Source organism: Oncorhynchus mykiss, chromosome 4, assembly GCF_057628025.1.
Source record: "Oncorhynchus mykiss isolate SJ-2025 chromosome 4, ASM5762802v1, whole genome shotgun sequence".
Classification (NCBI taxonomy): Eukaryota; Metazoa; Chordata; class Actinopteri; order Salmoniformes; family Salmonidae; genus Oncorhynchus; species Oncorhynchus mykiss.
In genome coordinates, this window is record NC_143025.1 from 63389658 (window position 1) to 63417043 (window position 27386).

General features: G+C 44.7%; 1 protein-coding gene across 1 annotated transcript in view; it reads left to right on the top strand.

The window, feature by feature from the left end:
- The first annotated feature begins 321 nt into the window (after window positions 1-321).
- Window positions 322-27386, top strand: part of LOC110522134 (heparan sulfate glucosamine 3-O-sulfotransferase 5) — a 71257-nt gene continuing 44192 nt past the window's right edge. The window contains exon 1 of the mRNA XM_021600267.3: window positions 322-863. The gene's annotated coding sequence lies outside the window, so the exon portion shown is untranslated. The remainder of the gene's footprint in view (window positions 864-27386) is intronic.

Sequence of the window (27386 nt, forward strand, 5' to 3'; positions counted from 1 at the left end):
TTCAATGACCTCTCCTTGTCAACACACACACACACATGCTGTCCCAGTTATCAATTATGGGTAGTTGAAATGATTCCAAATAGTTATTAAAACCGAAATTTTACAAAGCTGGTGATTTTTATTTGAAAGGACCAAATCCTTTTATTTTTATGGTGGGCTAACGTGATTGACATTTGGACACAGAGGCTACAGTAGCCTACTTCACAAGAAACGTACGGCACTAGCTCCGACCATTACCTCTCTTGTCTGAGTTGAGCTGCATATCTTTTGCGCATCCACCTCTCTCCTCCAAGAAACGCCCAAACTCTCAAAATCAGTCGTCAGTCACAAGTCTGCTGCTACTGGTGGACGGCTGTGGTGGGCACTCCTACTGTATTTTGGAACTCAAAAGCTTGAACGCGCATATTCCAACTGCACAGTGCTTTGTCAAGGTGCCCTGAAAGCAGTGGGTACGCACTTACCCGTCTACAGTTTCCGCGGGCCAGCGCTGAGATTCACCATTCCCCACAGAGGTCCACGAGATGTCACAACCTACTTCCTTACATTAGTAGCAGATTACCTACACCTGACTTCTTGGCGCCGAGATTTGTGTGCACATGTGTTCCGTATGGAACCATCAGGATGACTGTTTAGAATAGTTTGATCGCATATAGAAACGTAGGTTACCAGAACATCTTCTCGACGAGTCGGTCCGGGACATCTCTTGCGGCAGTGCGTGTAGGTGCTTGAGACCGAGAAGCACCCGCTCTAGCCCGCAGGAGATTATGTGGGGGCGCTTTCTGACCTCTACTGCATCTTGTCGGTTCTTCTTGTGCATTTCGCCGCTGAGAGGATAGCCGTGTCCCGTTGAGGATGCCTAACAGGTAGGTTTACAGTAACCTTTTGTTGGTTAATTTTTTTTTTTTATGTACGTGTCATTCATTCCACCAACTAGGCACAGCGCTATGTTCTGACTAGGCTGTGTTCTGCGGGCAGGTAGCCTAACTACGGAAGCAACGGCTGAATGGATATATTTTACGTTTTCATCCCAAAGTTTGAACAAGTCTCTATAACTTAGTTAACATAATGTATGATTTTTTTTTTTACATGGGTAAACAATAAGCCTTTGCATTTCCCTCCATATTTTCACCTGTCAGGACAGAGCTAAAACTGACCAGCTAGGCGTCTTCTTTTTTTTTGCCCATGTTTTTTTTGTTGACAAGTTTTACATGCCAATCTTTCCCTCAAGTCAGTCTTTAAGTTCACAGTTATGTTCTGTATTGCAGTGTTTCCCAACTCCGGTACTGGAGTACCCCCAACAGTACACATTTCTTTGCTGTAACCCGGTCAAGCACACCTGATTCAACTTGTCAACTGATCATGAAGCCCTTAGATGAGCTGAATGAGGTGTGTTCATCCAGGGCTACACCAAATGTGTGTACTGTTGTGGGATACTCTAGGAATGGAAACACTTGGGAAACACTGCTGTATTGGATAAATAGTATACTCTATTTACATCTAATAACTATGTAATAACCTACAGAATTTCAAGGATGTTTCCACAAAGTTCAATTGTAACTTTGTCACCTGTTTATGGGACATTATGTATTCTGAACCTGTGTTTATGCTGTTATTTGCTGCACATTGCTTTATGAATGCCTAAAGCAAGTTGTACAGTATATTGTACTATGTAATATAGATGGAGGGTACTCAATGCATTACACAGGCAGCTCATAAAAAATGTTGATGGTACAAAAATTCATAAAGAGAGATTTTGAGATACATTAGTTTTGACATGCATCTTTGTTATAGCAAATCCAAACAGAATCTGATTTCTATGATGTGCAAAATAGAGCTCTTAATGTCAGACATTTTCAGATCTTAAAACACATTTTTAATCTGGGCTCCTAGTGATTGGGTAGATGTTGCTCTAAGAGGGTCTTTGCTTTATACACACAAGCGTTAGTGTCCCATAATGTATCCCTCACAGATTTAGGTGGTTGTAGTGCGCCCTAGTTTCTTATCATATACTTCCTATGCCAATGGAATCCATGAGTTTAAAGTGATACCAAAATGCAACAAGCACCAAATCATGCATAACATCAACACTTGGTTTGCACCAAACTATTCTCTCTCTCTCTCTCTCTCTCTCTCTGTGTGTGTGTAAGCTCTTCTTTGTTCTGTGTGTTCGTCTCTGTGTCTTCTCGTCTTCTGTGGTGATTTACTTTCATTACTGTCTACCGATGCTTTTTGCTGTGTAGATCAGCCTGTCACCATTACTCTGCATTTACTTTCTAATAGGGCTTTTGCAATTAGTTAAGTCTCCAACCTCATCTGTAAAAGTCAGTGGAAACAGACATAAACCACACGGAACAATACCACGTTAGAATCTACACATTGCAGCGCCATGTTGTTGAATGCGCAACACGGGTAAAAAGACAACTGCATAACTTCCCTAAGCCATCTGCCTCTGTGTGTTTTCCAGCTCAGTCTTGCACGTACAATGTGGGCACCACTAGTCTTCACTAGAGAGCTCGATATTCTACTCCTCTGGCACTTCTTCAGAAAAACTGCAGAAACTTTAAATCAAGGACGGACCTCATAAAACGAGTGTCTCTCTCCACTCTGCACTCACCCCCCCACATAGGCAACAGTGCACCACAGGGATGAGTTAGGGGCTGCTGTGTTGTCAAAAGCCTAATTTGGGATAATAAACGCCATGATGGCCGACAGCAAGAGACAGCCAGAGCACTATATTGTTGCATTCATCTTAATGACTCCACTGGGTAGGGCTGCAGCAGGACTCCCAGGCAGGAGCTGAAAGCAGGCCAGTCTCCGTTGACCTTCTGGAAGAAAAAAAATGGAGCATCCTGCTACTGGCTGATGAAACAACGTGGCTGGCTGGAGAGCTTGCCAAGCACTGTAAAAATCTCAAGAAAGAAAGAGAGCGAGAAATGGAGAATAGCCTTTCACTCAGAGTTTACAGTGTCCTTTACAGTGATTCTCTCAAAACCTCAAGCCAAAGTTAGCTATATTACATTTTATTTTGGCAACAAAAGGAGTACTTGAATGTACACTAGTGCTGAGCAATTATAGTGCTTTTTGAGGAAGTTTCGGTTAGGTTATAAAAAATAATCATGGTTTGCAATTTCGGCTTTTGAGTGTTTTTTTTAAAAATTAAATGCAATATGTATTATGTGGGTTGAATGCTGCAACAGCACAGAATAAAAATCTGAATAAAAGTCCCATGATGGTAGTGACAGTCCATTACGGCTCATCACTTAACCATCATTTATTCACATTATTTGACTTTAATAAAATATTTTAGTTGTTGTGTATAGTACATTTGTTTAATTTGATGACTTTATTATTTCATTCCAAGTATCTCATCTCTGTAGAACTGCTCAGACAAAATCAGTATTAGTAGTTCTTAAAAGTAAATAAGACATACTTTTAGGACTGCTGACTACTGACTATCAATCACTTAGATCATGTATTTTCAGGTAGAGCTCCCTCACTAAGCAACAGCTGCTCTCTATATAACCTCACAATCAAGCATTCTTTTGTCTCTTCTGTAGCAGGTATAAAATAAACACAGACTGGACAAGTGAATGTGCAATGGATTATGGTCATTGTAGTTAATTACCACATTTTATGCACTAAACTATGTATAATTTTGGCCTGTTGGAAACTACAACTCCTTGCTACATCACACAGTTCAGGCTGGATCTCACAGAAAAAAAAGCCCCTACAAGGTGTCGAAAGCCTTCCAAAGGGATGCTGGCCCATGTTGACTCCAATGCCCACAGTTGTGTCAAGTTGGCCGGATGTCCTTTGGTTGGTTGACCATTCTTGATACACACAGGAAACTGTTGAGCATGAAAAACCCAGCAGTGTTGCAGTTCTTGACACACTCAAACTGGTGCGTCTGGCACGTACTACCATACCCTGATATCTTTTGTCTTGCCCATTCAGCCTAATGAATGGCACACATACACAATCCATGTCTCAATTGTCTCTAGGTTTAAAAATCCTTCTTTAACCTGTCTCCCTGCCTTCATCTACACGGATTTGAAGTGGATTTAACAGGGGACAATCAATAAGGGATCATAAGGGGTCAGTCTGTCATGGAAAGAGTTCCTGATGTTTTGTACACTCAGTGTATATCAGTGTATTTCCAAGCAATATCTAACTTGACCTTGACTACTGACTCTCATTAAGTAAACAAATATAACACACATACAGTAGTGGATATCTACCCCTATAAAGCACTGTGTCATCAATCCTGATCCTTAATAATGGTCAAATACCAACTAGCAGCGATGCCAATTTGAACAGACGTGTTTGCTGAACAACAATCGAGATTAATTGCTTGCTTGCAATGCAATTAGGGAGAGAGAGAGAGAGGAAAAGGGGTGCTTTTTTTTATTGTATGCGATGGAAAGCTGCTGCGTATGGCGCGGGAATTTGTCACTCCTCTGTCCTGACACCCCTATCTAAGTCGTCTTCCTGTGGCTGGTGAGTTATAGCGAAGGTGACCGTGATCATTATTCACAGACCGATCTGCTCTTCCCTTGCACTCGGTTCCTCTTGGGTCTGATCAAGTGTGCTCTGTTACACCTCCCTGTAATGATTTGCGGAGGTCTGGCTGTGTAACATCTGAAGGACGGCGGCGCGTTTTAGCGCCTTTGAAAACAATATCGTAATCCACATCCATTAGCCATATGGGTTTGATTCTCAGGATGCGTCTGATGCCGTATAGACGCCCTTCCCGACGGTGTACCGCTGGAAACATTATGTTTGATTACATTAGATTTTGTACTTTACTTTTTTTCCCCTTTTTTCCCTTTTTTTCCCTTAGCTTTTTTTTTTTTTTTTTATAGCTGAGCTTCCCTTTTAAATGTTCATTTCACATTTTGAAATAAACATTATTTAATTACAAACTGCACAAAATGCACACCATAGTATTGGTCATATGTTGTCGGGTAGCTTTTGCTTCAGGTTTCATAAACAATTGCACGGTATCAGATATTGTATCTATTTTCCTTTGTGTTCGGATGAAAAACAATGGAAGTTACAGCTCTCCCTCTGCGGTACTTGTGGTTTTCAAGCCGTTGAATGAAAATGCAGTATATTACCCCTAGCATGGATCCATATTTACTACCAGTGCTCTGTACTGTGTGTAATTGACTTTGGAATGCATAAATAATTACGCCGACTCGTCTCTGAGTGATGCCTACTCGCTTCCTCGCCATGTTCCTCCTCCCTGTTGCAAGCTCTCACTGCTCATTTGTTTTTCACTGCCTTAAGCCTTATCGTTCCACTAGTCTCTGTTGTAGGCTAAGCCATGATACTGCACCTCTAGCAGTGTTTCTGTAAAGAACAACAGATTTTCTGAGCTGAAGCATACAGTACAGTGAGTGACGTGGAATAATGTGTGTACTGTACTGTACGCTCAGTGTAATGGAAGGTCCAATGCAGGTCAGTGTTTCCCCTAGGATTTTTTCCAGCAGTGGTTGCAAAGTTAGTGTAGGGAGAGCTTTGGCTTGGAAGTGGGCGTGGCCGACCATTTTAGAGGGCCTTCTACTGGCCACACAATAGCTAAATTCCTACAATTATACATATTTTGCCATGTAGCGGAGACAACATTTGACAGTTTTAAAGCATGCTTTAAAATTGTAAGGGCTCTACGCCAACTTTTTCCACTTGTGGCACTGGTGCAACCAACTTCTTCAGTTGATGGCACCAGCACACGATGAGGTCGCTCCATTTCTTCCGAAGTTAATAACCTGACCTGTGTTCTATAATGTAGCTGCGTTCCATACAGAGCCAGGATGATAATGGCTAGCAATCTTTTAAATTAGCATGACCTTGCAGGGCTTGACATTCAGGTAAATTTGGGCCCACAAATGCTGATGCTCCAGATACTCAACTAGTCCAAAGAAGGCCAGTTTTATTGCTTCTTTAATCAGAACAACAGTTTTCAGCTGTGCTAACATAATTGCAAAAGGGTTTTCTAATGATCAATTAGCCTTTTAAAATGATAAAATGTGATTATTTTACACAATGTGCCATTGGAACACAGGAGTGATTTTTGCTGATAATGGGCCTGTGTACGCCTATGTAGATATTCCATAAAAAATAATATTCCATGTCCAGCTACAATAGTCATTTACAACAGTAACAATGTCTACACTGTATTTCTGATCAATTTGATCTTATTTCATTGGACAAAAAGGGGATAGCTAGTGTATCCCTCTTTCGACTCTTATTGGATGTACATAGATAATGTATTTTCACTTACTGCATCTGCATGCATGTTGCCTTCTCGCTGTTGCACAATTTCGTTCGTGTGCTGGTTGCTCGTTCTAAATAGTATAATCTTATCTGCGGTTTTGTAGTACTCAAGACTGGTCTCAGTCCACATATTGAGTGTCTCGGTCTTGTGTCTGATACATTTGTACTCGGTCTTGACTCGGTCTCGGACAGTGAGGACTCGTCATTTCTTCCCTAGAGCAGCAGAGTAAAAAACTCAGAACTATCAGCTTCCATTTAGTCAGCGCATAAAACGGCTTCGCCAGGCCAAATATATACACTCTTTTCTTGAAACATTAATATGTCTGTAACTGATAAGGCTATTAAGGCCTTATCAGTTATAGACATGTTTGCGTAGTGGCGAACCTATAGGACTTCAGTGTGTGGCAGGTTGGTGATTCTGAAAGGACTGCAACCGTAATACCAGCGCACTCATGTAGGAGAATGCACTTTTTTTGTAAAACACAAAGAGCCAGTGTGTAGTGGAGGGTATACGCAGGTATAAACTGTATGCCCACTTTCTTTTCAGTGGATATTGCGTATATTCACTTCTTAATCATTACTAATGCATATCAAAGTAATGTAGTGGAGGTATACGACATCAATTATGTAGTACAATAGAGAAATGATGCACAAAGTAGGCTGCACAATCGCAAAGCACGTGAAATATACACGCCTAGTTTCAGCGGAATATCCTCTACAGGCAGCAAGTGTTCAGCTCTCACCTGGTTTTGGCATGGAGCATGTAGCCGGTAGGGTAGGAAAGACCTTTCAATTTATTCTACCTACCAGTAAATGCTAACTAAGGCAACAATGGGTATTTAAACCAGGTATTGAAAAAGTTTAGTCCGAACTGTTGGTGAGTAGACGATTTGTGATGTGCAATTGTCATCGTGTGCTGTTTGCATCAGGGGCGTAGACGTGGATGGGCCTGGATGGACACAGGCCCACCCAGTGGAGAGCCACTATTACTTCGCCATTGCAAAAAGCATTTCATGTTTAGCACACAAAGTAAACGGTGACCTAAAGTTTAAACTGGAACTGATAGCATTTTAACTACTTTGTCTGTTTCATATCTACAATCATAATATCACTCAAAAATATCACATTTCCAGTTTCCGGTCCTGGACAAGACATATGTTTTAATTCTGTTTTATTTGCTGCAGTGTCTAACGATGCTGGGCTAAATGTGCACCGCCCTATGGGACTCCCAATCACGGCCGGCTGAAATACAGCCTGGAATCGAATCAGGGTCTGTAGTGACACCTCTAGCACTGAAATGCAGTGCCTTAGACCACTGTACCACTCGGGAGCATAAAGTGTCTCTTTTCAGCATTAGTTTTAAATAAAAGTTTAGATCTAGCAAAAAACTGTTGTGCATTTAAAAAATATATTTAAAGCCCTCCTTCCCCCTTCTAAGGCTCATGCTGTCTCATGCTTGTGAATTAACTGATAAACATCAAGTTCTATCTTCCTCTGCGGCTGAGTCCAGGGTATCAAGTCTCCAGCCTGACCTCTCTGTTGACAAAAATGATGAGAGCAGCGTCTGTTTGTTGTCTGTCAGAGCAGACAGACAGACAGACAGACAGACAGACAGACAGACAGACAGACAGACAGACAGACAGACAGACAGACAGACAGACAGACAGACAGACAGACAGACAGACAGACTATATGTGATGGGTTTTTCCCCCTCTGTGGCGTGTCGAGTTACATCAGGGTTCAGCAGTTTATATATATTTTTTGCATTACTGCGTCTCTGCCGAAGCTTGACCATAAAAAAGATAAAGGTTTATTGATGTGCTTGGAAATGATGCCATAGCGTAAAAGTTGATTTACTTAAGTCATTCTGACCAGAATTAGGGTAGACTAATGGCAGGCATAACTAAATGACAGTCAGGTTCATCAATTTCACGGAAAGCACTTTCCCCACCATGGCCACCGGGAATGAGGGCCGGGGAAAGGGACCACATTTCTCTTCTTCAACTCTGCTGTTTCATGCTTGTCAAATAATGCTGCCAAAGGAAAACCTAATGGAATACTGAAGGATTTCACCATCAACATATAAGAACTAACGTTACCTTACAAATGGCATCAAAAACAATACCAGCAAGTCATATGTCTGGTTTAGTGTTTATTATATGGACTTGAGAGGATTTGTCTTGATTCATGCTACTGAAACAACATCCTATTCTTGGCAAAGATGACAGTTTTAAGGATGTCTGTCAGTTTCTTTTTTTATAAAGTGACAGAGTACACACGTAACTTGGGCCACACAGTCTGACAGCGGAATGCAAAACAAAGTGATAGAAAAGCGTGACTAATTTTGAGCTGCTATCCACCGCTATCATTTAGTGGTTGCATCTCCCTATAACATTTCTGTCTCTGGCAGGGCCTTGGCAACCACTGTCTCTGGTAGGGCCTTGGCAACCACTGGCAACCACTGTCTCTGGCAGGGCGTTGGCAACCACTGTCTCTGGCAGGGCTATGCATCCCCTGCAGGGCTGTGGATGGTGTGCTGCAAGATTTACTGCACTGTACCATTTTAAAGATTCAAAATCTTTAGCACCCAGGGACGGAAACAATAAGCATGAAATACTTAGCAGTGTTGGCAGAGCGTAGTGTGTACTGTGGACCTTGTTTCTTTACCACTCGTTCCTCTCGGGTTCACCAGGATTGCTGAGGCTATTTCTTGTGAAAAGATCAGCGTTGACAATTTTCCGTTGAGTGTTTTCGGAGGCAGTCATACAGCGGAATTGGCTTCAAGCTCAAGTATGTTGAGTTTAATATTGCTATTCTGCAGCAGGAAATGACCTGCGATGGCATAGATGGATCCAGGCAAATGAAAATGGAGGAGCTGACAACTTTATTAAAATCAAAAAGTATTGAGATACACAACCAGTGAGATTCAAGTTTCTTGGGGGAGCAGTGTACTACAAATCTGCTCTGATTCAACCCTGAGTTTGCATCCACAGCCAAAGTCATCAAGGCATCTGCCTAGCTTATCGATCCATCTGGGAGACACTACTAGTGGCAGCCAGGAGAGGTCAACCTCAAACACGGAGAGACAGGGAGAGGGGCTTTGAGTGCTGGGTGTCAGTCAGTCTAGTGCGGCCTGGCTGAGCCACGGCGAATGACAGTGGTGAGGAGTAATCTGAATCGGTCCCCTGACAGAGAAAAACACACAGCAGCAGGACCTTCTCTTTCTCCAGTCTCTCTCTAGTCTCTCTCCAGTCTCTCTCCAGTCTCTCTCCAGTCTCTCTCCACTGTGAGTTATAGGCGGCAGTTATCTGATGGAGCACTTAGTTGCTGGTGGAGCCTTGTTTTCAAGTATTCTTTTCACTCACGTTGTATCGATCCCTGTTGCCAAAGTGTTAATGATGAGTCATACTATTAAATGTTATGACCCACACCGTATTCAATTACCCCCCTTTCTTATAGAGATGGGCCCTTGTAATTAAGGTCTAAACAGCGGCACTTAGAAAAGAAGAACAGCAGGCAACACAAAATTACCCAGATAGCCTTCACACTGATACCAGAAGAGAATAAATTAGGCAGCAGAGCATATCTAAGGCGGTGTAAGTTTATAGTTCTATTTTTCTTATTATCGGTTTCTCTCACTAAAAGAGACTAATGCTTTGGTGAAACTAGTGAAATAAAATACTGGTGTGAAACCGACAGGATAATCATTTACGGGATTTAATGAGAGGAGTAGATACTTAAAAAATGTATACAGTGTGGCATTTGCTCAGTTGACTTTAGGTTGTGTAGGGAATGTGCAGTCACAGGGGTATATGTAATGCCCAGGGCCTCCGGTCAGACGAAGGGTTTTATTTACATGAATAATTGAATGTAACAAGGCGGTGTGGGACACAGTTGTGTAAAGGCAAAGTGCTGCTGTTATGAGCTTATCATCACTAGAGACACAGTGAAAAGATTGTAAAGGAGTTAGTTAGTTAGCATCTTTTGGCTATAAGTTTTTTTATGTAAATGTAAAGAGTGTTAAAGTTCTATGTTGAATTCTAATTACTTGCTGTATGGAGGAATAAGACGATGAAGGCGATGGGATATTCTGTTCAGTGGGCTGGCCCACTACGTCTAGATTTGTTGTGTCAAGCTGGAGGCTGGGTTACGTTCATCTAATAATTCACAGGACCAGAGTCAACCAAGGGTGATTTTAGATCGAAATTAGCACGTTTGGATGTCTCTAGGGTAATAGAGTTGGAACGCCCTGCTACCCACTTAAATTATGTTTTCTGAGAAATGTATTATCTGTTGACCCAGGGTTGCTTCATCTAAACATGTTTTTCTAATTGCCTAGGAACAGCCATCCTTTCAACCATAACAACATCTTCATGTTTGATCTGCGGTGTTTAAGTGGATCAACGATCGTAAGTGGGATTGATTTTGTTTGCAGGCAGCATCACGAACACAAGGACCTGGTCCACATGATTTGGGAATATTCTTCTGCTAGCGCCTCTGAAATTGATTCATTTGATAGCCAGTTTGCTCTCTGACTCTCTGAGTGAGGGCAGGCTTCTCTCCTCATAAGTGTATTAGATTCTCAGGACAGTCTTGTCTGATCGAGCATTCAGTTCACCCTGTAGCAGCCCGAGGGGCATTAATAGGAATTGTATCGGAGGCCATGAAGGCTGTGAAACTGGAAAGTTTCTGCTGTCAAAAGAGCAACATCCCATGAATATTCTATTGGTCTCATGTAGCAGAGCGAGGGTCTTACAGCATTCCTTTAGTCATAAATTAGCCCACGGGGCATGGGCACATAGAGTGACAGTCAGAGCTAGCATCCACGTCACAGCCCTAAAACACTGTCAGAACATCGGCATTGGCTTTGGTTTGACGGACCTGACTCCAGTGCTACCGTGTCACCAGTATAAGAGGACGTATTCTGTTGAGGAAGCTGTTTTTGAATATACTATAGGAACCTATTGCATGTATTTGAATAAGATATTCAACATTAGACTAATGCAATAGACTGCGGGCCTGTCTGAAGCCCGGCAGTGGAATGAGGTGCTCTTAGATCAGATATGTTAGAACAATGCCTTTGGGAGAGTCGGGATTTAAAATGGATAAAACCAGGATCCTAGATTTTAGTGATGTTTACAGTTCTGCGTGACAGGAAAAAAAAGATAATGTCCAGTAGAGGTCGACCGATTAATCGGACTGGCCGATTAATTAGGGCCGATTTCAAGTTTTCATAACAATCGGGAATCGGTATTTTTGGACACCGATTTGGCCGATTTTTAAAAAACATTTTTCTTTTTACACCTTTATTTAATCTTTATTTAACTAGGCAAGTCAGTTAAGAACACATTCTTATTTTCAATGACGGCCTAGGAACGGTGGATTAACTGCCTTGTTCAGGGGCAGAACGACAGATTTTTACCTTGTCAGCTCGGGGATTCAATCTTGCAACCTTACAGTTAACTAGTCCAACGCTCTAACCACCTGCCTCTCATTGCACTCCACGAGGAGACTGCCTGTGTCATGTATTGTCATGTTGTGTCTTGTTTCTGTCCTTTCTCTACACCCTTTCTCCCTCTGCTGGTCGTACTAGGTCACCTTTTCTCCCCCTCTTTCCCCCAGCTGTTCCTTGTCTCCTCCTAACTACCTCGTCACCCCTTTTCCCACCTGTTCCCTTTTTCCCTCTGATTAGTCCTCTATATCTCTCTCTGTTTTTGTTCCTGTCTTTGTCGGATTCTTGTTTGTGTTTCATGCCTGAACCAGACTATCGTCATGTTTGCTGCAACCTTGTCCTGTCCTGTCGGAATCTGCCGGTCCATCTGAGCCTACCTATGTTTCGTTATTAAAGAAGCTCTGTTTACGTTAATTCGCTTTTGGGTCCTCATTCACGCACCTTAACAGAAGAATCCGACCAAGAATGGACCCAGCGACTTCGGATCCTCTCCACTCAGCCGTCGAGATCCAGGGGGCGATGCTAGGCAGACACGAGCAGGAATTGTCTGCTGCTCGACATGCCGTTGAGACCCTGGCCACCCAAGTCTCCAACCTCACAGAACAGGTTCACCATCTCCGCCTCGATCCACCGGCCACTTCCAGGGCTTTCGAATCTCCGGAGCCCAGAATCAATAACCCGCCGTGTTACTCTGGGGAGCCCACTGAATGCCGCTCGTTCCTCACCCAGTGTGATATTGTGTTTTCTCTCCAGCCCAACACTTACTCCAGGAGCACTGCTCGTGTCGCCTACGTCATATCTCTCCTTACTGGACGGGCTCGTGAGTGGGGCACGGCAATCTGGGAGGCAAGGGCTGAGTGTACTAACCAGTATCAGGACTTTAAGGAGGAGATGATACGGGTTTTTGATCGATCTGTTTTTGGGGAGGAGGCGTCCAGGGCCCTGTCTTCCCTATGTCAAGGTAATCGATCCATAACAGACTACTCTATTGAGTTTCGCACTCTTGCTGCCTCCAGTGGCTGGAACGAGCCGGCTTTGCTCGCTCGTTTTCTGGAGGGTCTCCGCGCAGAGGTAAAGGATGAGATTCTCTCCCGGGAGGTTCCTTCCAGCGTGGATTCCTTGATTGAACTCGCTATTCGCATTGAGCGACGGGTTGATCTTCGTCACCGAGCTCGTGGAAAGGAGCTCGCGTTCTCCGTTGCCCCCCTCTCCGCATCACTACCATCTTCCTCTGCCGGCTCGGGTGCTGAGCCTATGCAGCTGGGAGGTATCCGCATCTCGACTAAGGAGAGGGAACGGAGAATCACCAACCGCCTCTGTCTCTATTGCGGTTCTGCTGGTCATTTTGTCACTTCATGTCCAGTAAAAGCCAGAGCTCATCAGTAAGCGGAGGGCTACTGGTGAGCGCTACTACTCCTGTCTCTCCTTCAAGATCCTGCACTACCTTGTCGGTCCATCTACGCTGGACCGGTTCGTCAGCTTCCTGCAGTGCCTTAATAGACTCTGGGGCGGAGGGCTGTTTTATGGACGAGACCTGGGCTCGGGAACATGACATTCCTCTCAGACAGTTAAGGGAGTCCACGGCCTTGTTCGCCCTGGATGGTAGTCCTCTCCCCAGGATTCAGCGTGAGACGCTACCTTTAACCCTCACTGTTTCTGGTAATCATAGCGAAACCATTTCTTTTTTAATTTTTCGTTCACCTTTTACACCTGTTGTTTTGGGCCATCCCTGGCTAGTTTGTCATAATCCTTCCATTAATTGGTCTAGTAATTCTATCCTCTCCTGGAACGTCTCTTGTCATGTGAAATGTTTAATGTCTGCTATCCCTCCTGTTTCCTCTGTCTCTTCTTCACAGGAGGAGCCTGGTGATTTGACAGGGGTGCCGGAGGAATATCACGATCTGCGCACGGTGTTCAGTCGGTCCAGGGCCACCTCTCTTCCTCCACACCGGTCGTATGATTGTAGTATTGATCTCCTTCCGGGAACCACTCCCCCCCGGGGTAGACTATACTCTCTGTCGGCTCCCGAACGTAAGGCTCTCGAAGATTATTTGTCTGTAGCTCTTGCCGCCGGTACCATAGTCCCCTCCTCCTCTCCCGCCGGAGCGGGGTTTTTTTTTGTTAAGAAGAAGGACGGGTCCCTGCGCCCCTGCATAGATTATCGAGGGCTGAATGACATAACAGTGAAGAATCGTTATCCGCTTCCTCTTATGTCTTCAGCCTTCGAGATCCTGCAGGGAGCCAGGTTTTTCACTAAGTTGGACCTTCGTAACGCTTACCATCTCGTGCGCATCAGGGAGGGGGACGAGTGGAAGACGGCGTTTAACACTCCGTTAGGGCACTTTGAATACCGGGTTCTTCCTTTCGGCCTCGCTAACGCTCCAGCTGTCTTTCAGGCATTAGTCAATGATGTCCTGAGAGACATGCTGAACATCTTTGTTTTCGTTTACCTTGACGATATCCTGATTTTTTCACCGTCACTCCAGATTCATGTTCAGCACGTTCGACGTGTCCTCCAGCGCCTTTTAGAGAATTGTCTTTTTGTGAAGGCTGAGAAGTGCTCTTTTCACGCCTCCTCCGTCACATTTCTCGGTTCTGTTATTTCCGCTGAAGGCATTAAGATGGATCCCGCTAAGGTCCAAGCTGTCATTGATTGGCCCGTTCCTAAGTCACGCGTCGAGCTGCAGCGCTTTCTCGGCTTCGCGAACTTCTATCGTCGTTTCATCCGTAATTTCGGTCAGGTGGCAGCTCCTCTCACAGCCCTTACTTCTGTCAAGACGTGCTTTAAGTGGTCCGTTTCCGCCCAGGGAGCTTTTGATCTCCTCAAGAATCGTTTTACATCCGCTCCTATCCTTGTTACACCTGACGTCTCTAGACAGTTCGTTGTCGAGGTTGACGCGTCAGAGGTGGGCGTGGGAGCCATTCTTTCTCAGCGCTCCCTCTCTGACGACAAGGTCCACCCATGCGCGTATTTTTCTCATCGCCTGTCGCCATCGGAACGTAACTATGATGTGGGAAACCGCGAACTGCTCGCCATCCGCTTAGCCCTAGGCGAATGGCGACAGTGGTTGGAGGGGGCGACCGTTCCTTTTGTCGTTTGGACTGACCATAGGAACCTTGAGTACATCCGTTCTGCCAAACGACTTAATGCGCGCCAGGCGCGTTGGGCGCTGTTTTTCGCTCGCTTCGAGTTCGTGATTTCTTATCGTCCGGGCTCTAAGAACACCAAGCCTGATGCTTTATCTCGTCTCTTCAGTTCTTCAGTAGCCTCCACTGACCCCGAGGGGATTCTCCCTGAGGGGCGTGTTGTCGGGTTGACTGTCTGGGGAATTGAGAGGCAGGTAAAGCAAGCACTCACTCACACTCCGTCGCCGCGCGCTTGTCCTAGGAACCTTCTTTTCGTTCCTGTTCCTACTCGTCTGGCCGTTCTTCAGTGGGCTCACTCTGCCAAGTTAGCCGGCCACCCTGGCGTTCGGGGTACGCTTGCTTCCATTCGCCAGCGTTTTTGGTGGCCCACCCGGGAGCATGACACGCGTCGTTTCGTGGCTGCTTGTTCGGTCTGCGCGCAGACTAAGTCCGGTAACTCCCCTCCTGCCGGCCATCTCAGGCCGCTTCCCATTCCCTCTCGACCGTGGTCTCACATCGCCTTAGATTTTGTCACCGGACTGCCTTCGTCAGCGGGGAAGACTGTTATTCTTACGGTTGTCGATAGGTTCTCTAAGGCGGCTCATTTCATTCCCCTTGCTAAGCTTCCTTCTGCTAAAGAGACGGCACAAATCATCATCGAGAATGTTTTCAGAATTCATGGCCTTCCGTCAGACGTCGTTTCGGACAGAGGTCCGCAATTCACGTCTCAATTTTGGAGGGAGTTTTGCCGTTTGATTGGGGCTTCCGTCAGTCTCTCTTCCGGCTTTCACCCCCAGTCTAACGGTCAAGCAGAACGGGCCAATCAGACTATTGGTCGCATCTTACGCAGTCTTTCTTTTCGCAACCCTGCGTCTTGGTCAGAACAGCTCCCCTGGGCAGAATACGCCCACAACTCGCTTCCTTCGTCTGCGACCGGGCTATCTCCTTTTCAGAGTAGCCTCGGGTACCAGCCTCCGCTGTTCTCATCTCAGTTCGCCGAGTCCAGCGTCCCCTCCGCTCAGGCTTTTTTCCAACGTTGCGAGCGCACCTGGAAGAGGGTCAGGTCTGCACTTTGCCGTTATAGGGCGCAGACTGTGAGAGCTGCTAATAAGCGAAGAACTAAGAGTCCTAGATATTGTCGTGGTCAGAGAGTTTGGCTCTCCACTCAGAACCTTCCCCTCAAGACCGCTTCTCGCAAGTTGACCCCGCGGTTCATTGGTCCTTTCCGTATTTCTCAGATCGTTAATCCTGTCGCAGTGCGACTTCTTCTTCCGCGATATCTTCGTCGCGTCCACCCGGTCTTCCATGTCTCCTGTGTCAAGCCCGTTCTTCGCGCCCCCGCTCGTCTTCCCCCCCCCCCCCCCCATCCTTGTCGAGGGCGCACCCATCTACAGGGTCCGTAGGATTTTGGACATGCGTCCTCGGGGCCGTGGTCATCAGTACCTAGTAGATTGGGAGGGGTACGGTCCTGAGGAGAGGAGTTGGGTTCCCTCTCGGGACGTGCTAGACCGTGCGCTGATCGATGATTTCCTCCGTTGCCGCCAGGTTTCCTCCTCGAGTGCGCCAGGAGGCGCTCGGTGAGTGGGGGGGTACTGTCATGTATTGTCATGTTGTGTCTTGTTTCTGTCCTTTCTCTACACCCTTTCTCCCTCTGCTGGTCGTACTAGGTCACCTTTTCTCCCCCTCTTTCCCCCAGCTGTTCCTTGTCTCCTCCTAACTACCTCGTCACCCCTTTTCCCACCTGTTCCCTTTTTCCCTCTGATTAGTCCTCTATATCTCTCTCTGTTTTTGTTCCTGTCTTTGTCGGATTCTTGTTTGTGTTTCATGCCTGAACCAGACTATCGTCATGTTTGCTGCAACCTTGTCCTGTCCTGTCGGAATCTGCCGGTCCATCTGAGCCTACCTATGTTTCGTTATTAAAGAAGCTCTGTTTACGTTAATTCGCTTTTGGGTCCTCATTCACGCACCTTAACAGCCTGTTACGCGAATGCAGTAAGCCAAGGTAAGTTGCTAACTAGCATTAAACTTATCTTATAAAAAACAATCAATCAATCATAATCACTAGTTAACTACACATGGTTGATGATATTACTAGTTTATCTAGCGTGTCCTGCGTTGCGTATAATCGATGCGGTGCGTATTCGCGAAAAAGGACTGTCCTTGCTCCAATGTGTACCTAACCATAAACATCAATGCCTTTCTTAAAATCAATACACAGAAGTATATATTTTTAAACCTGCATATTTAGCTAAAAGAAATCCAGGTTAGCAGGCAATATTAAGCAGGTGAAATTGTGTCACTTCTCTTGCGTTCATTGCATGCAGAGTCAGGGTATAAGCAACAGTTTGGGCTGTCTAATTTGCCAGAATTTTACGCAATTATGACATAACATTGAAGGTTGTGCAATGTAACAGGAATATTTAGACTTATGGATGCCACCCGTTAGATAAAATACGGAACGGTTCCGTATTTCACTGAAAGAATAAACGTCTTGTTTTCGAGATTAGCGTTTCCCGATTCGACCATATTAATGACCTAAGGCTCGTATTTCTGTGTGTTATTATGTTATAACTAAGATTATGATTTGATAGAGCAGTCTGACTGAGCGATGGTAGGCAGCAGCAGGCTCCTAAGCATTCATTCAAACAGCACTTTCGTGCATTTGCCAGCAGCTGTTTATGACTTCAAGCATATCAACTCCCGAGATTAGGCTGGTGTAACCGATGTGAAATGGCTAGCTAGTTAGCGGGGTGCGCGCTAATGGCGTTTCAAACGTCACTCGCTCTGAGACTTGTAGTAGTTGTTCTCCTTGCTCTGCATGGGTATCACTGCTTCGAGGGTAGCTGTTGTCAATGTGTTCCTGGTTCGAGCCCAGGTAGGAGCGGGGAGAGGGACGGAAGCTATACTGTTACACTGGCAATACTAAAGTGCCTATAAGAACATCCAATAGTCAAAGGTATATGAAATACAAATCGTATAGAGAGAAATAGTGCTATAATTCCTATAATAACTACATCTTTTTACCTGGGAATATTGAAGACTCATGTTAAAAGGAACAACCAGCTTTTTCATATGTTCTCATGTTCTGAGCAAGGAACTTAAACGTTAGCTTTCTTACATGGCACATATTGCACTTTTACTTTCTTCTCCAACACTTTGTTTTTGCATTATTTAAACCAAATTGAACATGTTTCATTATTTATTTGAGGCTAAATTGATTTTATTGATGTATTATATTAAGTTAAAATAAGTGTTCATTCAGTATTGTTGTAATTGTCATTATTACAAATATTTGTTTTATTTTTTAGATCGACCGATTGATCGGTGTCGTTTTTTTTTGGTCCTCCAATAATCGGTATCGGTATCGGCGTCGAAAAATCATAATCGGTCGACCTCTAATGTCTAGTGTCTCAGGCATAATCTCTTCAAAGCCAGAAAAATAAACGCTGCAGCAAACACTATTACTAGCAAAAGATCATAACCCTTGAGCAGAACTTTCAGGGACCTTGACTTAAAGTACTCTGAGGCAAAAACTCTTGTTACTTTTGCTCAAACTCATGTTTCTCACTCGGCCAATTTGTGTCTGAACCCTCTCCAGGCCTGGATGTCGACTGATGTCAGAACGTGCAGTGCCCTCGCTCGACAAGAACACACTCACTTAATGTCTTTCACTGTCAGATCGCACAATTACAAATGCTCCCCTTTTCTCTACGTTTTGGAGCACCCGCTCAAGTATTAATGTGCAAGGTCGTCTCGTGGTTATTCTCTTAATCGAATAAAGTGGAAACAAGCACTCTCAACGGCAGTGTTCAATTCCGGAATATTTCAGTGTAAAAACAGCTGAAACTGTTTCAGTGCACCTCTTGTACACCTCTGCTCTCTCAGATGCACACACAATGCATCATGACTTTTTTTTTAGGATAGAATGAGGTGGGAGTTGGGCCTGGTACAAGCCACGCACGGTACAGTACATCCTCAGGGATGTAACCTACATCTTTTTTTATCCTCCCGGAGCTGCATAGAACAGCTTCTTCTTACCGTTGCCTCGGGTGTTACGTAAACATCTCAGAGTTTCCCCGTCATTGTTGTTTTGACATTTATACGTTTGCACATTGTAAGCACGTTTCCGCGAGGAAACTCAAAATGGGTATATAGTCCTTTCCTGGGTGCCACTGAATGGTTGTACCGGGTCTCTCTCTCTCTCTCTCTCTCTCTCTCTCTCTCAAATGGCGTTTTCCTGAAATGTGTCAAATCTCACAGGGCTCAATTATAAGTGTTGAAGGAAACAGAGGGACTGGTGTTTTCAGTCTTCAAAGCTGTTCTGCTGAGTTCCTGCTTTCTCTGTTTACTTCACTGCATGAGCCAACCCGTTTGCCCTTTCAGCAGCATACTATTGTGTTTTTATTCCCAAAAATGATATATCATCACATTTGCTGGGTTTTCTTTCAAAGCTACAATGCTAATTATTATTTCCCATCATAAGCAGAAATCTGACCTATCGCGCCAAAACACGTGAATGCAACAACGAGCGCAGCGCTGTAACTATATAGTACAGAAAAGTCCACATTCAAGCACAACACTGTTTTTAATTGCTCCACAACTTACCCGTATTCTCCACAACTTACACATATTGTTCGTCTTAACACAATGCATGCACATAGATGTATATTATTCATTCTGTCATGTTTCTCTCTGTGTTTTGGGGTTTGGGGGGGGGGGGGGGGGCAGCAGAAAGAAAGGCCTGTAGAATAACAGTTTGCTTTGAGCAACGGAGCTGATGACCTCAGGGTCAACAAATGCATTGACAGATTATAGGTGCTCTCCGTCTCCGACACCCACTCCCGTTGAGCAGCGGACAGCCAAGCCTCTCCCATGATTAGGTGCAGCCTCAGCGTCGCGAGCACATTGGAGATGGAGGGGAGGAAGGTAGGGAGACGGACGAGGGTGGGGTGTGGGGGTTTGGGGGGAGTTGCAGCAAGCGAGGCCATCCATTCTGGAGCTCCAGCTATCGCCTGGATCAGTAGATCTAGTGAATAGATGAGTGTCCTGACCTAGAGCAATGTCCTGCATACACCACTGACCTGGCACATCGGTCTCTGGAGTAACGCTATGCTTTTACATTGATATTAATGAGGTCCCACTGTATGCGTGCATATATATGCAGCAGGACATGTAGATATAGTAGTTCCCCTGTAAGCAGTCTCAATCCCCTTACTCAGCTGTCGTATGACTGTACTGATAGGAAAGCTAATCCACTGGTAACTCTGGGGATTGAATTTCTGGGACCTACACGCTCTCAGTTACCGTGTAATACCAGTTGTAGTGGGAGGGAGTATAATCTGTCGCTACACAGCATAACGTCTGAGTTTCCAATTATCTTGTTGCCTCTTCCTGGGTTGGACAGAGAATTATCTGTCCCTTTCCAATGGAGAGATCAGAGACTTTTGAATGATTTTTAAATGCAAATCTGAACTGTTGAGTAATATCGGTAACAGCGAGTAGACATATTGATATATCCTCTGGCTATTTGTCCAGAGGCAGGTAAAGCTCTTCTCTAAAGAGTTAGAGACTTATATTTAGCTTGTGATCCATGATGGTGAATATGTGGCCCGTGCAAACACACAGTCCCAGAGGTATGATCATTTCCCACTCGACTGATCCTGCCTTATGGGGCTCACACCTTCACGCTCCACATAATGAGCCCACCTGTGACATCATTAACTCGTGCAGCTCACCCTTTAGGCTACCTATCGGGGTTTTCAATTTTGCTGCATCATCTACATACATTCATTACATCCTCTTCAAGCAATATGTATCGGTTTCATCAGCAGCCATACAGTATAATAATTATTAAAAGGGCATAGCCTTAAATACTATTGAATACATGTATTTACATTACAGTGTTAGACCATTGGCAGTTCAGTCAGTGGCGTGGATGGAGGAATGGATGAACAGACCTCCCTCCTGGACTGTGTAGGACAGGCTGCAGTATCCTACGGGATCTATGGCTGAGTGAAGAAGTCTTTAGGGCTGCTGTCCGTGGTGCTGATTCAGCCCAAGGAGAGGAGCAGGGAAAGCAATCACTCCAGAACTCAGACTCAACTATAAACATTTCAGTTTATAGTCCGTTTTTCAGTTCCAGTCAGTTTATGTATGAGGGGAACAGAGGTATGAGTTACTCAATGATGTCCTGTATTGATATTGAGATCTATGCCCTTTTTGTATTTTGGATATCAGGTGTTCTTTTACGCCAAATATTTCCCAGAGCAGCTCCCAAGTTGTTCATTCGTAGTGCTACTCATCTGAGTAATTTTTCAAAGGCCTGCCGTTTGTATCAGAAAAACGCTGCATCACACTATTTGTTCAGCAGAATTAAATCCACCAGAGACGTGCCTCTGTGTCAAAATGGATTTGCTGCTCCGTGATTTGTGGGATCGGTAGCAGCCTCTTAACACAATTTCACGGAACAGGAGATTATTGATAACAAGCCATGAATATAATGGCCGGCTGCTGCGAGCGTGGTCAGTGAGGAGGGAAGTGTCATGCATTGGGAAGATTGATGCAGGCCACGCTGTGGGAGGTCAAACGCATTTCGAGAGCCGTGGCCAGGAAGCCACGGCCAAGGTAAAACTCTACATGTACGTATTGCATTTATAATATATCCTGTCAGGCAGTTCTGCACTGGGCGCCCAATGCAAGGAGAGAATGTTGTAAATAAACACATTGATATGAGATATGTGTTATACAGCTCTGTCTAGACACGATAAAGCCATGAAAAGTATACGCGATATTGTTGTACAGTATCTGCAACTCAAAGCAAATGGATGACTATCAACCGTCGGGTTATGAGGCAAAGTTTATATGAGCTCTGTTATCATTGGAATGCATGTTTATACCTCGCTGTAAATAAACCAATGGCAACAGTGGCCATGGTTAGATGAGCCGCCGTAAAAACCCGCAGAATCCTATTAAATTTTTTATAAAAGCAGCCATGTTTTATGAAGCCAACTCCACTCAATATTCAAGGTTCATAGCTTGGCATTGGGACTTGGGAGGGAGCAGCTGTCAGGCTCTTATTACAAAGGCTGTTGCACTGTACAATAACAATCCATATATCTCAGAGACCTCCACATTGAAGTCGACGTCTCGTGTATCCCATCTCACCGAAAACAAGTTTTCCTTTTGATGTCACTTGTTCCCATCAACAACCTCTCCTGTGATACCTGAAGAGCTAGATCCTTCTGTTGAGCTTTGATTGGATACTGTATGGTGCCCTGCCTCAGAGACGACGTTCACCTTCCAGACAACACAATAACAACTGAAACAGAGCTGTCCACACTTCTAGCACTTCTAACCCACCTGAGCTTTCATTTTCTGCTGTGCTGGGTTCCTTAGCTAGTGATGCATCAGAGCACACAGCATGCACAAAAAGGCCTAGCTACTTCATGGGAATAGCTGTTGCCTTGGCTCTGGCGTTACGTTTGGCTGAGTGTGTGATTTGATGTACTCCGTGGCCCCAGCTGATGCACTCTTCATTATTTGTCAACACAGCAAAGTATGACTTATTAATGACTTCTTCACGGTTTATTAAGCTCACCGTCAAAACACTTCATTGGGGACTTTTTGGGTGAAAAGTTCCACTCTTCACATCCCACTGATTGACAAAACTCTTCCCAGCTGAAGGATCTAGAAACGAACTCTCGACGGGGTCCCTCCTTGAAAACAGTCGTGTTTGCTTTACTCGCAACACCTGAGTCACTGCCTCAACCCTGTGTAATCGAAACGATAATTCGGTGAGCTTGATCATCACATAAGAGGAAATTACTTCTTATGTGCAGTTTGCTTGCTGCATCTTGAGGCAGATTGTTTATGATATTGCAGTGCTGTGTTTGCTGTATCGATCAGGCTTGGTCACCCATTATGGTCACCCATCGCCATTCATCCTTTGGCCTGTAGATATCCATTTGCAGGGCCTCCCAGTTGATGATTTAAACAACCTACAGTTATCACCGCCTCAACAGTGAGTGGCGGCCATGCCAAATGGGCCCACAGCCTGCCAGAAGAAGAAGTGCAGTGTGTCTCCCCTTCCCTGCCACCTCATAACAGGAGGCTTCCATTAAGAGGGCCTTCATATTTTAGGCATGGCTCCCCTCCTCTGCCCCTTCTATCCCCTCCAGTCTCTCCTGTAGGGTGGTTGTCAGCTTTATGGATGTCACTTGCTCTTGGAGCAGATTGCAACCAGAGCTGGCCCCGGGATGTCATCTGGAGGTGTGAGACTATAGCTTTACTTAAGAGGAGTCTCTCTCTCTGCCCTCTCTTTCTCTGCCCTCTCTCTCTCTGCCCTCTCTCTCTCTGCCCTCTCTGCACTGAGGTCTGACAGACAGATGTTCTTTTCTTGAACCTGTTTACTCGTTGGGCTCAGAGCCATTGAAGCCAAGTTTAGCACTTGCTTGTTACTTTGCCTGTGGCAATGTCTAGACCAGCTCCCTCCTCCAACACATTCACCAGTCTGCTTCCTCTGCTCATTAAGCTTGTCTGGTGTTCATAAAAAAACAAAAAACAGAATATGTTTAAAGAGAGTTGGCAGGCATAGATCTCCCGTTCAGAGTGATTCACTGTAAAACAAAGTTAGATGTCAAATCTGTGATCAGATGGATATGTGGAATTATCATGGGCCTAGTTATACAATGACAACCCAGAAGCTTTTCTGACGTTTTTTATTTTTGCGCTAAGAGACAAACAAGATCATCTCATCAATTGAGAATGACATCATGTTGCTACATCTCAGCTCAAGTGATCAAAGAGGAGAGAAAACAAGCTAATTGGATCTCGTCAGGGAAATCAGGTAGGATGACAGATACAGTGTGGAATGCAGTTCAAAACATGGAAAATACTGTCTGGATGTATAGAGCTGGGTTTGTATCACTCAAACAGGCAAAAGAACGTGGGGAAAATGCAGACAGTGCTGCATATCAAAGTCTTTGTGTCTGGGAAATAAATATGCAAAATGATGATGTTTAGGGTGCTTCATGAAGTGTTTTTGAAAAGTGATGTTACGTGCAGGGAAATTAATGTGGGCTTGTGACATGCCAGTGACTCTGGTGCACTCGATCTGGAATGGGAAACTTTGTCGGGGGTGGGGGCCACAAAAACCTTAACTCATCATGAGGGGCAGGAGTGGTTCCCAGGTCTGCGTACCCACATCCATACCCACACATGCAGTCAGAGCCCTAGCCTTTTTGGCGGGCCCTAACCTCTCCCTCAACCAACCGCCTTTAGAGTTCTGCCACTGGTCTCTCGCTGAACTGCAGGGAACAGAAGCTGTGGCAGAGAACATCTGACAGACTGTCACTTCAACTGGGAGGTGAGGCGCTATGAGTAAACCCCAGCAGCAGTTTTAGAGTTTATTTCCTGCTATTCTACACATTTTGCCACGGGACGGAGAGAAGATTTAGCAATTTGATGCACGTGATGATCTGTGGTTAGGCTAGCTTTAACTTCATTAAAGAGCACTTTATGTTGCCACTTTCTATAGGCTGGAAGAGCAAACCAAAAAGGAACCTATCGTTAGGCCGGCTTACTGCTGAGTCTTACGGAGTCTAAAATGTGTGAGAAACGGAGCATCCAGTGGCGGTGGACGATGCATCCCAAATGGCCAAAAAGCTCTCACAGTCTCACTGCGGAATTAGACGCTCATCCACGTTCTCCAAACGGCAAATTGGAAGTTGCTCTAAAAAAATGTGTTACTACTGCTCCTCTGTATTGTTCCATTTCTCCAAACATCACATTTACGGGTTATGTTTAGCCAGTCATCCCCGAATGGTTAAGAATTTGTTCTTAACTGACTTGCCTAGTTAAATAAAGGTTAAATAAAAAAAATAAAAAAGGGTTAAGTCATTTCGAATGGTTACGGGTTAAGTTTAGCCAGTCATTTCAGATGGTTAAGGGTTAAGTTTAGCCAGTCATTTCAGATGGTTAAGGGTTAAGTTTAGCCAGTCATTACGAATGGTTAAGGGTTAAGTTTAGCCAGTCATTTCAGATGGTTAAGGGTTAAGTTTAGCCAGTCATTTCAGATGGTTAAGGGTTAAGTTTAGCCAGTCATTACGAATGGTTAAGGGTTAAGTTTAGCCAGTCATTTCGAATGGTTAAGGGTTAAGTTTAGCCAGTCATTACGAATGGTTAAGGGTTAAGTTTAGCCAGTCATTTCGAATGGTTAAGGGTTAAGTTTAGCCAGTCATTATGAATGAATGGCTAAACTAAAGGGTTAAGCTTTGGGATAGGGTTAAAAAAAAAGAAACAGGGTTCACAACTGGGATCGAACACACAACCTTCTGATCCGAGGTCATGGGGTTACATCCATCCATCACCCCTGTCCACAGCACCCTAGCCTACTTGATTGTAATTGCGCTCACTGTTGCCCCTAGTGGCCTGTTTTGAAGGCATTTCCCGACGTCGTCAGGACATCTATCTTCAACGGCCTGGTGGAAATGGCACACTACTCCTTATATAGTCCTCTACTTTTGACCAGAGCCGTATGGGTCCCGGTGGAAAGTAGTGCACTATTCAGGGAATAGGGCGCCATTTGGGACACCCACGGAGTCTCCCTCCCAGCCTCCTTTCCTCTACTGTCAGTCTGCCTGTCAGTGAAAACTCCCTTATCTCTAATGAACACTTGCAGCTAGCGTTTTAAAAGCTTTCTCATCTGCCGTGGGAAAGAAGAAGAAGAAGAAGAAGAGATGATGCTACTCACTTACCGTCAAGCTTCCTGTGTGCCCTCATTCTTGTATCTTCTCTGAGGCTGCCTCATCCCCATTGTGGGTAAACATCTGATTTTATGCCGTTGGGTTGTGACTTCAAGTGGTGCATAACATTTGGATGATATGGGAGCCACGGTGCTGCTGACTACTGATGGCTTTGCTCTTTGCTGTAAATAGGGAATCATATTTACCAATAGCCCAAAATGTCTACACAAGACATATGCCGCAATATAGGAGCAGCTAATGCAGTGAGATTCACAGTGCTGGTTGATCCATAGCAGTTGCCCTAATGAATGTATTTTGTACACTGACACAGATTACTGACTGAATCACACAATGAGTGGGAGATCTCCCAGATCAGCTCTATCTGGGAGTAATTAACACGTAGACACCGAGGACTTGGCCTGACAATTTTATCAGCCACATCTCACACATTTATTGATTCATACTCTCCGGTGTTTGCCATTTCAACTGCATAAGCTCTGCCTTGAATGCTGACATTTAGATGTAAAAAAATAAATAAAAAAAAAAGATTTCTTAAAACACATACCTGCTTTTAGTTTTTACCAGAAAACCGAATACTTTAACATAATCGACAAACAAACACGGGAGGCAGAATAGCATTTGCATAATTTGACTTTGATTGGCCACTTCTATGTCAGAGAAAATTCCTTGAGCTCAGATCATTAGCATAAATCACTTACAAAGCCTGATGCAGCAGAAATAAAAGAGAGAATAAAGGAGGAAAATGGAATGATTATGGGTTTCTCAGAGTGAGGCTATCTCTGCTAGACAGACTGCCGGGTGTGAGTGCTGCTATCACAGATGTGTTGCTGCCAGCCAACTGAAGAACGAGTGGAGAATGGTAGAGGAAAGAGAGGGAGTCAGTCAGTCCGGGGTTGACACAGTGAACATGGTAGTCGGACTTTCAAAGCGGGGCATGGCAGCTCTCACGGCCCTGCCTCTGTCGTTGTGACAGTACCAGTGACAAGGCTGCAGCTGTAGTGTGGTTTGATTGACTCTACGCCATGTGGAAATGATCAATGCTATCGCATGTCGCAGGTCCTGCTCTGAGAACACATCACCCACATCAGATGCCCACGTGCTATACAACAGTCCCCTCGGAGACAGGACCCCCGGTTGTACTGTCTTTGGTTTCCGATGTCCTATCTATGGTATCTATCACAATGGATTTAAGGTATGTCAGTGGATTTAATCCCATTGACTAGTGCTGTGATGCCATTGAAGATACAGCCCCGATTGGGGTTTACTACTACAAAGTTTATAGTTTATTATATACCCAGTAAAATAAAACTGGTAAAGTATTTCCTGTTCCCATGAATATCTCTCATGAAGTACAGCATGCCACTGGAGGTAGACCAACCCAAGCTGAAGTTCAAAGCCACTTAGTCTTTATGATTCACAGCAGGTAATTGGCTATCCTTATGGGTCTGTACGCTGGCCACATAAAGAACTGCCCTGTGTTTTACTGCCCCAGTTTAAAGGTATCGGTATGAAACTATGTAGCTACTAAGAGCTACTCTTTTTGCTGGTCAGTAAGCGTGTGGCACTGGCAACAGCTGATAAACCAGGAGGCTGATGAGATGAAGCCTCGGCCAGCTGCTGCACTGTGTCCGTGCTGCTGTTTGAAGGCTGTCAGTTTTACAGCTGACCTTGAGCAGAGCTCCGCACAGTAATTTATGGCAAATAATGTTCTAAGGAGACCCATTTCCAAGATTCACTGTCACTTCACACTAAACGATCACTCTGCCTCC